Source organism: Lates calcarifer, linkage group LG15 (assembly GCF_001640805.2).
Source record: "Lates calcarifer isolate ASB-BC8 linkage group LG15, TLL_Latcal_v3, whole genome shotgun sequence".
Taxonomy (NCBI): domain Eukaryota; kingdom Metazoa; phylum Chordata; class Actinopteri; family Centropomidae; genus Lates; species Lates calcarifer.
This window is the reverse complement of record NC_066847.1, coordinates 3,014,567-3,031,457: the sequence shown is the minus strand read 5'-3', so window position 1 is coordinate 3,031,457 and position 16,891 is coordinate 3,014,567. Positions and strand designations below refer to the sequence as shown.

Here is a 16,891-nt window from a genome sequence, read left to right as displayed (position 1 = left end):
ACTGCACAGGAAGAAAAAGAAAAACATAATAAGATAATACAAGACATGAAAGTGAGAGCAGTATGGTTGGCTGTATGGTTGGCAAGAGTTTGGATGAAAAGTTTATGATTTTCTTAAAAGTTTGGCTACTATGTTGGTTTGTTTAAAATCTTTCTAATCATCTGACTGCTCATGTTTTTACTCACCCAATCTTCTGTTTAGCAAAGTCCAATGTTCCTATCAGTCTTATCATCACTAATAGGAATGATTACTATGGACCATCGTCTTCTTCCAGCCATATGAAAATTGAATTTTCCTTTAGCTTGTATGTCACCTGTAAGGCACGCTGAACTGTGCTAACTGGGTGATTGATATAATTGTCAATGGCCTCCATGGTTGTGCATTTTTGAACAACTAATAAATCTAGCAGAGGAACTGGGGAGTGAGGCCACCAAATGCCAACAACCCAGTGATCATCTGGCAAACAGACCACACTCCTGCCCTCTCCCCACTTAGCTGACTATTAAAGGAAAACATGTGGTGTAGTGTCTTGTTTCAGGGAAAGTGAAAACACACACCCGCTGAGGTACATTCGAGCAGAGGAGTCAGGCATGTTGTGACTCTTGTGTCTTTCCCCTTCCTTTGTACCAACATTCCCTCACTCCACATCGCACATGGGGTAGGGTAAGTGGCTTGACCTCTCCCTACTATCACCAGGCAGACCCCCCCAACCCCACCCCCACCCCCTCAAGAGAATCAATCAGTATGCAGGTCTTGCCACAGGGACGGCCCCTTTAACACATGCCCTCTGACCCCTGCGGGGCTCTCCTTAGACAGCGTGACAGGGATTTGTCTGTGCTGCCAGTGTCTGCTCTGTGTCCGACGCTAACAAAGTCCTCGTGTTGAGGGGAGGAGCGTGGCCTGACCCTGTCTACCTCCGACACAATAAATCCAGCCGTGGAGTTCAAGGTGGCCTGACCTGCATCCGACCCCGTCTCCGGAAAAAAACAGCTACAAGTTCCAGCTGAGCCTCCCTACCCCCCAATCCCCTAGAGCTGAGGGGAGAAACAGAGGGTGCGCTGGGGTTTTGTGGGCACCGCTGATACACAAACCAACACATTTATTCACTCATATTTCACTTCACCCAACTCTTGACATCCGAACAGTTGGGAAGCCTTGTTTCTGTCAGGGGAAGAGCATGCAGGGGGCAGAATTAGCATAGCGTAATTACACTGGGGAAAGATCCAGACTCCAAGGAGCAAGACATAACCCATAATTTGCCATTGTGCTCCCTATGCAATTGACAGTCGGTCTATGATATTGGAGATAAATGTCGGAATTCAGGCTGTTAGTTTAACTGATGGTGCATTCAGTATGATAATAACCACGGTCTTGCACACAGTGAATCTGATGAGCAGTCCCGCAATAGCTCTTCAACACTTTCCCTCCCCTCCATGGGGTATTATCATGCTAATCTAAAAGAGAAGAAGAAAAAATATATTTCAGTGAATAAGGGAATATAATAGGAAGCAGGGACCTCTGGAACCACAAGGAGACAAAAGAGGGTGTATTCACCCAGCTCTGTCTGAGCAAAGCATGGGTGACAAATGGACACAGACATTATGCTGGCTGGTTAATTAAAAGAACATAGCCTAATTAAAAAGATCTTCCTAGTGAATTGACCACCTCGACACAGTAACTGACCTGTGTCTCCCGCACATGTTGGGCACAGAGCCGCCAGTCTCTCTCTTTTTTCCACATTTAATTTCCACATCAGAGCAGTTCTGACTGACGAGCGGCAAACACCGGAGTGGAGCTCGAAGCAGGGAGCACGTCAGATCATGGCGGGGGTTCTGGTGCTTGTTAAATGACTCATGATTTCCATTAGGCATTCAATGAAACTTGAGATTTGATTAAATGTAATTCCACATCACTTGCACAAAACTTTTTCTCATAAATATCTTTGTGTCCAATTATTCTGTAAGTGCAGTTTTGAAATTTGTTCACAGACAGTCAGGGTTTAATCTAAGCCTGCATATACACAAACACAGTGATAGTCTATGTATCTATACTACTATTGGCCCAATACTTGAATCAGGGCACTGTGCCATGTTCATTCCAGTGAAGCAGATATTTGAATTATTATCTGAAGCCTGACCTGAGAGCTGGATGATACAAAGACTGCACTGTTACCAAAACTGGGAGTTGCCAACTGATTTCCTTGTGAAGTTTGGTGGGTTCGGGCATTTCCCAGCTGCTTTCAAGAACAAAAAGCATGTAACATAAAGTGTTAAATATTTCTGCATCATCTTCAAGAAGATCATACCATGATAATATTTGGTCATATTGCCATGCCCTGAAGTTGTACATACGTGTAACCCTATTTTTTCAATGGTCTGAAATACACATGAATGAGGCGAAGTCTGGATATAGCACTGCATACAATTTGGAGAGCAAGGTTAAAAACCTAGCTGGATTTTTGCAACATGACAGATCATTCAGGAAAAAATTTGGTCCTAGCAAAACTTTCTGGAGACACACTGCAGCCTGCAAGTTTTAGGGGTGCTACTCAGGTCTCTCTCATGTTTGCCCCCAAATGAAACCTTCTCAGGGGCCCGTAATGAAAAATATATAACGAAACAAAAGAAAATTAGTCACGGACCCCCATGTGGACAGCATTTCCCCTTGATGCCATTACACCATGGATCCTTCCTCAGGGGGTAATTGCACCAGGAGTACAACCAGGTGTACTACGCCTCTGTGTCATAGCCTCCAAACCAGACCTCCTGACATTTGGTACCTGTAGCAACAGGTACACACCAATGCAGACTGTCTGTGATTTACTGGAGGGCTACTCAGACAAGGCCTTCGAGTGAAAGTGTTAGTGTGCTGCCCCCTCATGCCTTCCACCCAGCCGCCTGTCATCGACTGGTGACATTAAAAACAACAGCACGGCTTGGTGGTGGGTGCTTTGTTTACTCTGAGTTGCTTTCCGTGCCGTCAAATCACCAGAAAGTGCCCCTCAGGGAGAGCTGGTGGAGGGAGGGACGAGAGGGAAAGCAATGAAGAGAGATCAAACAGCCGACAAGGATTTATTCTCTGGACCAGAGAAGTGGCTCATGTGACTGAGTGGGAGGTGTTTTGTTGTGTTTGTGTCTCTCTTTCTCTTGGCGGAAATAAGTTTACAGACTTAGAGTAAATTAATGAACATGTTTTTCCAACCCCAAGCAGTCATCCACATCACCACAGGCAGGCAGGCACACACACACCAAACACAGGCCTGTGCAATTATGGCTAAAATTATCATCAGCGATTACTCTGAGATTGTCCTCATGCTTGGGGATCACAGTTTGACTCTAATCCAATTTTCTAACAAACAACTTGACTCTTTTCATCTACAGCAGATGTTAGATGTACAATAACATGCTTCAAATCTGTCAATACTGATGATATCGGATGTGGTTCATATCACAAAAGAGTAACAGATGCTTTGATTCAGGATGCTATATTTTTAAGATTTCCATCTACATTCTTAGTAAGAACACTCACAACAACACATTTATCAACATCAATCATGAGAAAGGTCAGATTCATTTATTTCAGTGTAATAATTTTTTTTAAATAATAAATGCATGACAACTGGCATGTTGAGGTTACAGCTTGTTTACAACACACTTCATTGACCATGAGGTCTTTTACATGTGTTAGCTTTAATGCTGAAATGAATAAGTCACTATTCATTCGTCATTCCCTGGTTTCAGCCTCTCAAGTGTGAAGATTTGCTGCTTTTCTCTGAAAAATTCTATCACTGTAAATCAAACATCAGAGGATTTTGCTCTGTTACTCAGACAAAACAAGCAATTTAAAGATGTGAGCTTGGCTTCTCAGACCACATGATGGATATTTTACGCTATGTTTGACTATAAATCAAAAGGTTAATTGAAGAAATAAAACTCAGCTGGTTTATAAAATAATAATAACTGATTAATTATTAATTGTTTTAGTCATTTTCAAAACAAAAATGCCAAAAATGTATTGCTTCTAGCTTTCCAAACTCAAATACTTGTTGGTTTCCTTAGACTTCTATGATAGTAAACTGCTGGTTTAGACTGTTGTGTTGTACATATCTTTATATTTTATAGACCAAGTATGTATCAATTTGTCATGAAAATAATTAGCAGTTTAGTCAATTTAGTTTCAGTTCCTAGTTCACTTGATCTGGAACAATGAAGGTATTTCTCTGTACTGTGTATACATTTCAATTTAAAAGAGGTTTCATTTATTTAAGCTCCGTTTATAATAAGACGTCTGTGCATCAGTGCTGATCCGTTCCAAGAGAGACTCATGATACATCTATGAAGAATCAATTCTTTCCTGACCACAACCATGCACCCTCACTCCCACTCACACACACAAGCACACATGCACGCACACACAGCTGCAGGGGTGAGTCAACACATGGTTAATAAACTGACACACACACTTGGAATGGGAAGAGTTCAGGGTGCTGGAGGAGAGGAGGAGGAGGAGGAGGTGTGTTTTACTCACCCTGGACCGCTGCCCGGTTTGGATTCATATGACACTAACTGAAACCCCCCGATAAACCCCCACACTCTCCCCCCAAAGACTGGTTTAAAAATAGCCCTGATTCGATGGAAACGAGCCCGGAGTTCTGAGAAACGGAGGAAAATGACCAAGCTAAGTGTAGGCGAGCAGACTTATCTTACACCGTGTCCGAGCCAAATATTCACTGCACATATGGTGACCACTAAAATATACACAAATAATAGCGTGAGAGCAAAAGTATGGATTAAGAGCAGCCAACATCCCCACCAAATGCCTGTACACAGGTAAAACACTTCATGCAGATACACACACAGGAATTCAGAGCTAAATCTTAAAAGAAAAAGCATTGCACATTCTAAATTTAACACATTCCAGATTTAAGCACGAGGATATGCAGAGTGTTGTTTGCAGAAAATCAGCCACAATTCCTATCTGCAGAGCACAGGGTGCATGCATAAGAAATCGGATAAAGAGCCTGAGGGAAGAGGAGAGTTGGGAATCCAATCTGAGTTTCGTAAACCATCAATGAACCTTTCACCTAAAATTAGGGCTTGCAGACTTTAACTTCATGCTGTCCATTCAAAGTATGTACAGTGCAGGAGGTGCAATGGGACTTGTCCAACTTTTCAAGGAACAAGGTCAAACAGTTCTGCTATTTTTGGAAAGTCTGGAAATTAGATGCAGTTAGGGCCCTCTCTGAAAGTACGCATGTCACGTCATAATGCTGAGAGGAGAGCCCATTTCGTTTTCAAAAGACGTGTGATAACTCTCCGGGGAGAGAAAAAAAAATAGCAAATGTTCTCTGAACACTTAAATAAATTAAATATGTGAATACCTGTCACCTTCTGAGCGCATGCAGGGCAGGAATGGGATATGATGGGGCATTACTGTGTGAAAGCAGCAGCTCTGGATGAAGAGGACAGGAAAAAAGGGCTTATCTTAGGTTTTTAATTTCCTGCTTCATTTCACGTTTCAGGAGCATAAAAATTCTCATTTCGAAAAACTGCAATAAGCAACAATGAGACATGATCATAACTCAGAATTACCTCTATAGTAACTAAGCAGCAGACCCCTCCCTTCCTTATGCAGTCAGCCTAATTGCTTTAGCCAAGATGTGACAAGCCAGACAACTGCTGTGCATCAGATTATCAAAAGAGAAACCTTACAGAAAAACAGATATTCAATCCTTCAGTCTCACTCTGCCAAAAACTCTTGACCCACATTTCTTTGCATCACCTCTGTGTTCTGTTCTGTAGATCTTGCTCTGCAGCCTCAGTAATGAAGACTACTTCTCCAACAACAACACTGCACGCTTTCCTACACGTCTTAGTATGTGTTCAGTGCAGTACATTTCTGCATGGATTACACCCCAGGACATGTAATTCCAAACATTTAGTCAACCAATCAATTCAATCATTAGCCAAAAAAATGATGAAAAATGCCAATCACAATTTCCTACAGCCAAAGGTGATGTTTTTAAATTCTTTGTTTTTTCTGACCAGAAAACCAGAACTCAAAACATTCAGTTCACTGACAAATAAGCCAATGAAAGGCAGCATTTCATCTCAATTGAGAAGTTGGAACTAGTTTTTTTGTGGCTGCAGATTATTCTTCTGTAACAGACTGTCTCAGCTCTGGGTTTGACAAAACAAGAAAGTTTGAAACAGCACTTTAAGCTGGAGACCTGTGACAGACATTTGTCATCATTTGACATTTCAAAGACTGAACTGTGTGTCAAAAAGCAACCGACATATCAATTAATAAGGAAAATAATCATTACCTGCTGCTCCAATTCTAGTCTAAACTTGATTCTTCAATGTCACAACAAAGTAGTGTTCATTCACACATCATCACAACTCTCCGTCTCTCTACAGACAGCCTTCACAAGATTACCTGCATTAAAACTACATAAAGAAGTTTTCTTATCTTAAAATTGCACAAAGCAGGAGCTTAGGCATGCAGCTGACTCCTAAATAAAACCTAAATTTAACAGTCTGGCAGGGAAGTTTGTCCAACTCGCCTTAGTTTAAACAGACTAACGAACAGTCAAAAACTAGGACTGTGCCAAAACAGACACGGCTGACAGCAGATTCTTAGGTAATATCAGCCAACTTAAATGAAGCCAACATGTTTTTTCATCATGTCTGGATCAGCCTTGTTTTCTCTTAATTTCATCATTCCATCACTTTTGAGATTTCAATCTGTGTCACCAAAGGCTGGATATGTGTTGTTTTATTAATGATATGTAGCTCAACACGTCACATCAGGATAAAGAATCCCAGGAAAAACAATATTTTCAACAGGACAGTGTTGTTTTTGGGCTAAGACATATATTCCAATTCAAGGAGACATGTGTCAGTAACAACTTCTTGTGCTGAAAACAAGACAAATGTCTGCTGTGCTACACGTTTTTCTTAAGAGTGCACACCAAATCAAAGAGAGGTGGTGAGAGGCCCTGGGTGTCTGGTAGGTCTTTCCAGGGAAATAACCTCTGGCACAAAGATGGATGGTTACATTTCCTCCAGCAACTACAGCCGTTTGTTTGGAGGAAATAGGAGAATAACTGGGCTGTTAGTGCAAGCTCTGAGAGCTACTGTGGCTGAACAGGCAAAGAAAATAACTCCACTAACAGAAACAAAAACTTCACAAATTGAAAATCTAAAGAAAAGGACGTTACGGTGCCGCCCATGCTGCCTGATTGAGAGCCAATCTCTGAGAAAAGAGGCACAGAAAATCCACAGCAACAAACACCCAGAAATGAGGAGGGAAATGAGGAACAAAGATGATAAACTGTAACAGAGGTGAGCAAGATGGATAAAGGTTACCAGCGTCACCAGTATATTGTGATACAGTCTATATGTATTCTACAGAAATGCAATTTTAATTAACTAACCAATAAACCAATAATCATGAGTGAAATGAAACACATGACATTAGTTTTGTTGAATAGAAAATAAAAACTATTATAACTACTAACTGCGATTTTCTGTTGACATGTTTTTCTTGGCCATGCACTCCTTATGTTGTGGTCCATTATATGGTTGGATTTAAACAAATAGCTTGTGCTTTCTCTCGACTTTTAAGTACACTGCGACAGTATATTTAGCTTTGTTTTGTTCTGTGTCATGTTTATCCTACTGAAGCCAAAGAGTCCCGACACATCTGACGCAGGATGAGCTTCGTTGTCTGCAACTCACACACCCAGCTGCAATTTTTCCAGCATTTTTCTCCGTCCGAGTTATACTGCGAACTCACAATACGTTATATAGCAGCTACGTAGAACAACAGCAACTCAAATTATGCTAGTTGGAATGATGCCTCACAAAGGTCTGTAAGCACTAACAGCCACTGGTTGTTTGTACTGTACTCAGGGTTAGATGCAATCCGTTGTGTACATTCAAGCGCATTAAAAGGGGCAGGCAACAGTGTATGTGATCACTGAGAACATTCACAATGTCACTTTCAGCCAAACCCTGTCAGATATATTAATACAGGGATAACACTCACAGTATAAACAGTATGGCTCTATTGTCTCACAGTGTATATCGTCTTAGAAATATAATATTCAGTTGTGAAAAGGTCAACTTTCACAGTACTAATTTACCCAGTACCAGCATGAAGACCAGGAGATTGGGATGTCAGGGGGGTGGTTTGCTCCACTTTCAGCCTGGCTGGCTAATCAATGATGCGAGAGGTCTGCCCTCATTATGAAGTGATTAAGAGATCATTTGGAACAACAAACCAATGCACTTTTGCCATTCCCCAGCCCACCCAACTACGAGTTCAACAATCAATAGCTGGTATGTATGGCCCGAGGCTATTTACAGAGACATTTGTTTTCTTATTTCAGTCGCTTCCTCCCATTAAACACAGAGGCGAGAAGAATTGAAGTGGATTTAGAAAGGAAGTTTTGTTTCTGCACTCTCCATGGTGGCGGGATGTCTGTATTATCTTAATCTTTTGGGAGTTAATAATATGCTGCTGAGCGTTAAGGTTTTTAAAATAAACAGGATTGTGGGGATTGTGGGTGATGCAGCTGAATGGGAGTTTTGGAAGATCTTTGCGCTTAGTCATCGGCTAATAATCCGTTAAAACGGTGAAAATCCATGCACATATGAAGCCACATTAGCTGCTACTTCACATGAAATATGCATGAAAAATGACAAGGAATCATTTCTGGATGATTCATTTCCTTTCCTTTCAAGGGAGATCCTTTTTGTTGTGCGTGCTGCTTAAGCTGCCCTGTGGGTAGCATGCACAGCCTTCTCGTTAAACAAATCAGTGACACTGTCTATGATACTATGTTCTGTATATGTACTCTCTCCTTCATCTAACTGGGCAACTGATACAGGAGTGAGGGAGAAAAAGCCTGAATCTACAAGTATTATGACAGAACCACAAACAAAACACAGAAACCTCAGTGCATGACATCAAAATGAAACAAAGGAGAATAAAAGCCTTGAAAAACATACGGCAACTGAGGTTTTAATTTTTAACAAAGATTCTTTCATAAGACATAAGACCCTCTCTGGCCTAAAAATATAAATCTCAGTCAATTTGCTGACATTGCGAGCTACAGGTTATATTTTCCTCTATAATTGCTGGACTCCATCCACTGTGCTTCATGAAGCGTAACCAGACAGTCATCCAGTGTTCCTGCTGCGCTGCTTGTGGCCGTGGGGGTTGGCAAGCGGAGCCCAAGTCCATGTTCGACAAGGGGTTAACGTTTCTGAAAAACAGCTCGACAAAACCACAGGAAGACAGCCAGTCTGGATGGACGGACCGAGGCCTGTCACTTGTCCAGTTTGCGGTCTGCCGCCTCTTGCCATCTTTTTCTTCTTCTCCCTCTCCTTCCCTCTAGCCTTTCACTGAACTCAAAGCTTTTCCTTCCAAAATTTACACACTCATCAGCTTGGCTATAATTTCCAGTCTTGCACCAACCACACCAGGACCACAGGAGGGAAGCCACTGCACGCCTGTTTCTGGAATCAAAAGTAATTACAAGGCTGCCAAGGATTCAAATCTAATAGCTGATGATTGGACTTGTGGGAGAAAAGGTTGTCAGCACTGAAAACATCCACTGCATTCACCCTTGCTTGCAGAAATCTGCAACAGTAGTAGGGAAACAGATGTGTGTCACAGCCAATCTGTAAATGAACTTTAAAAATCATGCAGGCCAATATACCTAGGAGATACAGTGCTCTGAATCAGCAGAAAGATAGAGAAAACTTTTCTCCCAGGCACAGTAAAGAAGTTGTTTCTGCTCAGTTAGAAGAACGGCTGAAAACTACTGAAAGAAGAAAAAAGCCAAGCCCAGTCAGGACAGTGATGGAGGACCCACTTCAGCCATGCTGCAGAAGGCACGAGGCAGGTCCACCTGCTAATCTTAACCTGTCCATTTGTAACGCCTGATGCAACATGTTAATGTGATTTCTTACCAGCTGTGGCCAAACGGGGCCAGACCCGGAGGCCAAGGCCCGGTGGTCTCAGCAGATAGCCTGGACTGGCCTGTGCTGTGTCAGCCCTGGATTATGGATGACGGTAAGCCTGCGGGGCTGACAGGTAATAATTCACTCCCCAGGGGTCCCACACCCTTCACTGGACACAACGCAACCAGCCAAGAAAGGGTGGGGGGTGGGGGGAGGGACGCAGCCTTGGAGCTCACATCCTGACAGCCCACCCTCTTCTCCTTTTTCCACCATCCCCTTCAAGAAGCGGGGTTCTCATTGGCTGCCCAGTTGCCATGGGTAACCAGCCATTATCAAAATGAAATATGAGGTGGCACAGACCGGTGCCTCTCTCAGGTGCAGGGCCAAACAAAGTGCCATATGTCGCGGATGAGGAGCTGAGATTAACTGTTGCTTCCTGAAGCACAGCACTGCTGCCGGCCCATTCTTCAGACATCGGCAGTTGCACAATGCCACCATGTGCTTGAGGTGCAAGACACTTCAGACAAATCGCTGCTGTTGAGGTGCCACAACAATAGACCAAAAAAATATTATCCAATGCTGTCAAGCTCCCCTGAGCTTGAAATGGAGGTGAAATGAGCATGAGTGCCTCAATTCACCGACTTAGAGTTTGCCTACGGGATTTAATATGACATGTCTTCATGTGTTCCACTGGAATTCACTTCTTTTGCACTGACCAATTCAAACTGTAGATTAACAGTGTGTGCACAATTGTTATACGTAGCTATTTGCTGATATTGAGCACTTTATCTCGATGATGAAAATGGAAATGGGCCTGCTGAATGTCCCCCAAGGGCCACAGTCCTCAGCCCCTGGTTAGGAGCCTATTTCAACCATCATTACCCTGAGGACCATTAGGAAGATGCCATCTGCACACGCAGGGCTCCTCCACTGGGGCCTCTTGTCATCTCAAACTAAAAGCAAGCAGCGAAATGGAAATCGGAAATAAAATTACACACTGGGCTAAATGCACCATTAACCATGCTAACTGAGCGACGGACCTATCAGGGCCTGAAAATGAGAGCTGGACGAAGAGCAAGCAATTTTCAGCAGTGACAAGGAAATGAATGCACTGCTGGTACTTTGCTCTCTCTCACATTTACGATTGTAACTCACCCATCAGCAGAATGTGACTTTCCTAATAGTTTTGTGAAAAAAAGAGCAAAAAACAGAAAATATTTGATTGTGTGTGAGCGTGGGAGACTCCCTCAAACGAGGATTGAATATAGATTCGTTTGCACTATATATAGTAGAGGTGGGAGTACAGACAGACCTGCTGGTAACTATCTGACAGACTCAGGCTACACAGGAGCACCTCACTCCTCCTGCAGGGCAGCAGCACCTATCGTTGTAAGCAGAGCAGTGACATGTCAAATAAAATAACCTGAAACCACATTGCAATGTCCTCTGAGCAGCACAGAGTGCTAAGTCACTGTACAACTGCGGTAGGAAACCGCAAGCCATCAGTGGCCTCCCCATCCTATGATATCACTGCAGCAGCTGACGAGAGCAGGGACAAGGCAAAACCAAGGAAAATCACAAGATCCGACCACACAGTTTCCACTTAAACATCTGACTGGTTGGACCAGAGAGTGCATGATGTTTCTCCCCTGACAGCCAAAACAAGAGGCACACACTAAATGAGCAAAAGTTGCCTCTGCTGTTCAATCAAGGCAGTGTAACCCTTAAGCTGAATATAAATTTTTAAAAATGCCTGCAAAACTTTTTCAAGGCCAGAGACAGATCAGAGAAAAATAACTACAGGAGCAGGCTGTCTTTGTTTCAGACATCACGTTGCTACGAGCCAAGATCGAAGAAGTAGTGGTGTAGTTTATCTCTGTTTGTGCATAGGAGAGATTTATTTACCGCTGAAATGTTCTTAACCTCAACTGAAACTGAACACCCACCGAGGGAGACGAGAGGGGGTAATGCACAACAGGCTGAGACAAATCATCGTCCCATTTCAGCAGAGAATGGCTCAAGAGCAGCTCTGAGAATCTATTTCAACATAAATAACTAACAGCGGCTCCTGGGAATGTTGTGAGAGAAAAACACAGGCTTCTACAGTCTTTGTGAGTCGCACTGAAGTCCAATACAGGCGGCTGCTGCTGCTGAAACTCTGCGTGCAAAAGCATAAAACCTGTTAGAACAATGAGCTCATCGTTTTGCCTCCGAGTTTGGCATTAAGACAAAACTGCAGATGGAGTGAGCATGATTTAGCAGGTCAAATCTATGCAAAGTGAGAAGGAAATGTGTCGTTTACACAATAAAATCAGAGTCACGCAAGCCCTGTCTTTTTTTCTCCAGGCACAAGCTCAATTTGCTTTGTTAATGATATCTGTTAGTGAAGGAGAGCAAATTCCCTCAGTTACTGTTGCCTTTTTATTGCACAAACAAGTACCGGGTAAACAAATGTAGCCTTTTTCCGATGGAAAAGGAAACCAGAGTATCTTAATTCTCTTAGCGTCTTAGGCAAGAATTAATTAATTCGAGATAAGTTGCTGAACACTCTGCAGCAACAATCAACAGAGAGTGAAACATGACTTTAGTGCTGCAGATTTCACATAGGGGGCATTTAGTTTGAAATCCCGTCACATTACATATAGAAATCTATGAACCAGCGTCAAAAAACGGATCACCGCACCGGTAAAGAGGACTACAAAACGTCTAGGAGCCTGCAAAATCTGCTGACACAAACTTGCGATTTTTTAACAGTGCAAAAATGACCCAAGACTCGAAAACACAGCCGAGAAAAGGAGAAAACAAACGGCTTCTCCGGAGTCAAAATTCAACTTGGGAGTGTGAATGAAGAGTTTAGGCTCATAAAAGGTGTCGGAAATGTGGTGTTGGCGTATTTAAAACGGATGTAAAAATGTAAACGTGCTTTAAAATATAAAATTAATCTGTCCGCTGTGGCAAACTTGGAGCATGAGACTCCTAATGAGTAAAGTCAGCGAAGCCGCAGCCGCAGCAGCATCGTTAAAGTCTCCAACTAGCAAGCGATCCACTTCTTACCTTACTGTTTCCTTCGTGTGTCCACTGTGGGAAACAAAACAATACGTCGTAAGTCTTTCAGGTGAGATGTTCTAGCAGAGGAGAAGCGGTAAACTCGCAGTGAAGAAGAGAGTGTTGTTAGTTTAAGCTAGTTTTCTTCGCCAAACGGTTAGTATTCCCAGAGCGCCAGAGCAGCGAAAAGGCGCCCCTCACTCCTGTGACAAGACTGGAGCCAGACTGAAATCACAACACTTCAACAGCCGCTCAGGCCACGCCCGCGCTGTGCTGCTTGACAAGCGATTCGTCCAATCGCGGAGCCGCATTAAGATCGCGTCCTCTCTGATTGGTCAGTTCTTCGAGTTTTTTTGCGTTACGCCCCCACCCAGCACGGCTCACTTTACTCCCAGATGTTGAATGCCTCAACATCGGGGCTCTTGTTCGGAGTCCAGTCAGCCAATCAGAGCGCAGGACAGGGGATTTAAACACACATAGTTTGTCTTTATGGGAGTTAACGCCATTTAAATGGATGTGAGACGACACTAGCCAAATTATTGTCTTGTAAATGATAATGTATTACCATTTTAGCAAATGTGTGTCAGTTCTCTGTACAGTTTTCAGTGTATGTTCTATATGGAAATGTATATCACAATAGCAATGTATCATTTAGTACATTGAAAAGTAATTTGTAAATGTTGCTATAGTACTGACTCATGAATGTGATTTGAGGTTGGAAATTATTATTATAGGTGCTATACAGTAGACCTGCTACTAACTAACTATATTTTTATAATCAGTTAATAAATTTGGTCTAATGTGGCTTGGAGCTTACCTTACTGGGCATCACAAGTTCGTCACAAGTTCTAGGAGCCCTAAGCAACATTTACATAATATTAACAACAGCTCCAAACCCAAAGATATTCAATTTATAATCATATAAAACAGAGATTTGAGAATCCTCAAAATGTTGGCATGTTTGCTTACAAGTAAATGACTTTTGTTTCAGTCCAACTACTCCAAAACTATCACTGCAAATCTATACATACAAATAAATATATTTAATTCATATCCATTTTAATTGTTTTCTCTTTCAAATGAACTCTGTTCCTGCAGTTTTAAACCACAGGGAAGCTGCTTTGAATGGGAGGCACTGAAAATGCAAACTGTGTGTACTCTGAATGTCCTACAAAGAATAAAAGCTGAATCTGATTTCAAAAGCAGGGACAAAGTGAACCAACAAGATTTAATCAGCTGGCGATGATGGTGCACAGTACATTCCCAGAAACACTAATAAGACACCTGTGCATAGATGGCAGTGCTGAGGCATTTGGTCTGACTCTGCATCAGTGTTTGATGATAATCTAGTAGATGGCTATGGACTCACTGACTCATTCATCTTTAGCCTTAATCTAATGCATTTCCATTTCAGTCAGTCTTTCTTGTTTGAATGCTCTTGTGTTATACAAAAAGGACAACAGTTCAAGTGGCTCCTGCAGCAACTGTCCGCAGTGGTTATGATACATATACCGTTAGCCACTTTGGTAGTCAGATAAATAAGATGGCCTTCCCGGGTCATGCTTGTTCATTACATTCCTCTTTGGCCTCAAGGAGCAGAAAAAGGGTTGTGTGTTTTTGGTTAGCCCCAACTCCACACGAGTAGATTCAGCCCATTCGTTTCTTTTGGCAGTGCAATGCTGTCTGTTGTGGTGAGGCTCTTTCGAGGGGAGGGTAAGGACACAAGCTCCGAGGGCCACAATTTGTGTGGATCTTTGGCCACCCTCAGTTTACCATAACCCTCTTTTTGGCAGTAAAGAGGCTTGATATTGTATATTGACAAACTGCTCTGCTTTTGAACTTTCATCATTTTTGCTTCTTTTCCTCAGAGTAACAGAGTAGTGGTTGTATCCTGAATGCAACACCTTTAGAGCCTCAGGGTCCAGAGCTTGTTCACTGTAGACTCTACATGTGTAAAGTGCATGCAAAGCTACTTTCTTGCCGAGAGTTAGGTGATGTCTGTACGGGAAATATGAAACCGCAGCCCACCGTTAGTTTATCTTAGCTTAGCAGAAAGACTGGAAACAGGGGGAAACAGCTAGCCTGGCGCAGTTCAAAGGTAACAAACGATGCCTATCAGCATTACTGAAGCTAAATAATTAACATATCTTTTTTGTTTTATCAATACAGTTGTCAGTGAGGTTTGGTTATGTGTCTGCTGTATGTATTTTCATATTTACCATACAAATAGAAATGTGGCATCAATCTCATCTAACTCTGGGCCAGAGAGCAAATAAGTGTAAGGCCTTCCTTTTTTCAGAGCCTTTGGTGATCTTTCAATCTGTGAATCCAGGATTTATTTTATGATGACATTTTGTAATTTACTCCCTCAACCTAGTTCCATTTTGTGACTTTTAGCATATAAAGGGGAGTGAACTCCTTGCCTCTTGCCTTCTTATCTCACTAAACCACACTCCCAGCAAAAACAACAGAGGTGTTGAGAAATTTGAACATGATAATTGGTTAGAAAAGGGCAGCAGTGTTGTGGGCTGTCATCATCATTCAAACTGGTGCTCACTTGTTTGCATAGGAACAAGGAAGTAGCAGCAGTAAGCCTGCTAAACTTTTGCCAGGGCACAAACAACTGAAGGATATTGGAGACTCTCTGTGGTGAAAAGAACATTCTTTTGGCAAAACCTTTTTTAAACCTAGTTCAATTTGAATTGAATTGAATTGAATACAGAGTTGTGAAAGGGGATAAATATTCAGAGAAAAAAATAGTCAGAAATGTATGTGAAAAAACTTTGATATTCTCTGATGAGGGTGAGCCAACCTTGCGAAATGAAGAGTTTCTTCTTCAGAATTTATTACCTTATAATGTCATATATTGATCTGAATTTTCTTGTGAATTTACAATATTAATCTTGGAAATTTTGAGGGTTTTTCTCAAAAATATTACTCTACTCCCCCAGCTACAATATAGCAGATTGATGCAAAAAAGCCACAAGCTAGCACAGCAGTTTGCTAACGCTGGGCACTGTACTGTTATTTTTCAGCCAGTGCTGACATAACAAGTTTGAAGAGTTTTAGGGCAAGGTAAAGGATAAAGTATTGGCCTGAATAAAGATGATTACTTCTTAAACAGAGTCACAGTTTCAAGCTAACTGTTCCATTAGCCTCAGCCAGGTAATGGATTTGTCACAGAGAGTTTCCTTCATTGGTCAAAAGCTGTAATGTCTTCCTGAGGTTTTCAGGCCATACTTTCAGATAAATTGGTTTCTACTCTTGCGCTGGACAGACAGATATGATTGGTTATTTTAACCAGGATGAGAAAACATTTGTCTTGTTAACATTCAGCATCTACAACTCCTCTGCAGTTTTGATTGTTTGGAGCATGTTGAACGCTAACTAAAGAATATTTCTTTTTTAAAATTCTGAGGGTCTCAAATGTTACTGTCCAGCAAAGTAGCACGTTCCCATTTTGCTTATGCACAGAAAACAGTTTTTCAGGAAGATGAATTAAAAGAGCCCTTTAAGCAGCATCTCCAGAGATCAGAAACTGTACTTTGTTGTTTCAGAATAATCTCCACTGGCCGTGTTTGTTGTTATGAAGGAATATGTCATCCAAATGCAAACCCATGTCTCTTCTATGGTGTCTTTTTAAATAATATTTGGATGAAAATAGACTTCTATGGCACAGATAAATAAGCTATCAGGCTGTGGCTACTCAGACAATACTTCTGTATTTCTGTTTAGTTTAATTCAATCCATTGTTGGTTTTCATCTCTATAAAGGAAAATCAGGGAAAGGATAAAGTAAAAACAGTTATTCTTTAACTTGAATACTGGAGACCATGTTTTGCATCAGCGACAGTAAACACTGCTTTCCTTCAA

The 16,891-nt window shown here is 41.9% G+C and overlaps 1 protein-coding gene across 3 annotated transcripts in view; it reads right to left on the bottom strand.

Annotated features, from left to right (window-relative positions):
- The window catches only part of sema6e (sema domain, transmembrane domain (TM), and cytoplasmic domain, (semaphorin) 6E), a 141,921-nt gene extending 128,668 nt beyond the window's left edge, over positions 1–13,253 (bottom strand). For all 3 annotated transcript variants that reach the window (XM_018676102.2, XM_018676106.2, XM_018676107.2), the window contains exon 1: positions 13,029–13,253. The gene's annotated coding sequence lies outside the window, so the exon portion shown is untranslated. The remainder of the gene's footprint in view (positions 1–13,028) is intronic.
- Positions 13,254–16,891: the final 3,638 nt, after the last annotated feature.